Source organism: Ambystoma mexicanum, chromosome 3p (genome assembly GCF_040938575.1).
Source record: "Ambystoma mexicanum isolate Mex_15411 chromosome 3p, UKY_AmexF1_1, whole genome shotgun sequence".
Classification (NCBI taxonomy): domain Eukaryota; kingdom Metazoa; phylum Chordata; class Amphibia; order Caudata; family Ambystomatidae; genus Ambystoma; species Ambystoma mexicanum.
Window position 1 is genome coordinate 796764295 of NC_090925.1, and position 1920 is coordinate 796766214.

General features: G+C 49.2%; 1 pseudogene; it reads right to left on the reverse strand.

Annotated features, from left to right (window-relative positions):
* Positions 1-206: 206 nt before the first annotated feature.
* On the reverse strand, positions 207-1716 carry LOC138579608 (poly(rC)-binding protein 2-like; annotated as a pseudogene).
* Between the last annotated feature and the right edge of the window lie 204 nt (positions 1717-1920).

Here is a 1920-nt window from a genome sequence, read left to right on the forward strand (position 1 = left end):
TCCATGTCATGGGGCTTCATGACACCTCATGGTATGTATATCTGAGGTAATGGCTGTATCAACGTGTTCCCTTGTTCTGAGCTTACCGACAGAAACACATGTGCTATGATATTTTTTGTTTAATTAGATATATTGGTTCATTCCAGGTTAGATCATAGTGCATAGATAGACCTGGTATGCCCTGTTGATCCTGTTTTTTGACTGCATGGAAACTACACAGATGGATCATGGGCAAATGAACAGCAGGAAGGGAGCACAGCTCTGTGAAAGGCCTAGATGTTCTAACTGCTTCCCATTCCACCAGTCTCTGATGAAAGGCTGACATTGATTAGGTACTGCACCAGGCACTCAGTAGAACCTTACGCTGGGTTGGCAATCTTGATTTGTGCCCCAGACATCTGGCGAATCTCATTTATTTTGGAGCTTTGACAACCAATGGTGCAGCCAATTGAATCATTTGGAATAGTGAGTTCATGAGACGTGGTTGGAGCAGATTAGGTACTGCGCCAGGCTGATGCCGGCAGCAGATACGGTGATGCTGACCTGGTGCTCAGTAGAACCTTACGCTGGGTTGGCAATCTTGATTTGTGCCCCAGACATCTGGCGAATCTCAATTATCTTGGAGCTTTGACAACCAATGATGCAGCCAATTAAATCATTTGGAATAGTGAGTTCATGAGACGTGGTTGGAGCAGATTAGGTACTGTGCCAGGCTGATGCTGGCAGCAGATCCAGTGATGCTGACCTGGCGCTCAGTAGAACCTTCCAATGGGTTGGCAATCTTGATTTGTGCCCCAGACATCTGGCAAATCTCATTTATCTTGGAGCTTTGAAAACCAATGATGCAGCCAATTAAATAATTTGGAATAGTGAGTTCATGAGACATGGTTGAAGCAGATGTGTCAATGCCACCACTAAATCCGGTGTTTCCCCCACCATGAGACATTGGAAAGTGAGACTGCTGCATGGCCAACTGATGTAGTTTTTTGAGATCTGGTTGTGGAATGGCATACTGTCCTTGAATGGTGTAGGCCCCATGGAGATCCACAGCATCTAGGGAGACACTGCCTGTGTGGGACCTCCGTCCCTCCTGCAGGTCGGTCTTACATGCATGTCCTCCGGCTTGCCGTGACACCTGCCCACAACAAAGATAACAGGAGCGCTGGATGGCTTGGGTCAGTATGGGATGGTGACACCTTTTGGTGGAGCCTCCAGCATAACCATGCATATCTGCTTGACACATTCGATGATGGATGCAGGAATCCCAACAATTGTGATGGCCCTCTCAGTTGCATTAGGCAGCATGTCCCCTGCTACTTGGACCTGAGCACCAGTTGTCTCTCTGATCTCTTCGATCTTGTAGCTTCCTTTCCCAATTAAGGAACCGCACTGGCTGGCAGGGACCACAAGCCTCAGGGCAACAGGGGGTTTGCTGGAAGCAGTGCTGTTGGTCATTGCGCTACTGATGTCCTCTTCCAGTTTATCAATGATCATGGTAAAAGCTTTAAAGATGGCATTGGTGGGTCCAGCCAGGGTGATTATCCGTTCTGGGCAGTTTCTCCTGAGATATTTATATGAGCTCCACTCTCCTCTCGCATTTTCTTCACAGACTACCCCTTATTCCCAATTATGCTTCCAACTTCCTTGCCATGAATGAGTAGCTGTATGGTGAGTGTGACATTCAAACCACCTTCAATCATGCTGGTATCCATGGTGCAATTGATTCTGTAGAGTAAGGCGTTGGAACAAGACTGAGAGCGTGGCGAGGAGGAGGCGGAAGGGAGCCGCCGTGAGGAGATGGCGGTGGAAGGAGTTGGGGGGGAGAGAGGAGACCGGGGACGGGAACGAGGGATCCTGGGGAAATGGAGAGACCGACAGGGGCCGGAGCCGTTAGGCCTCGGGGGTAGGATGTGGCTGGGG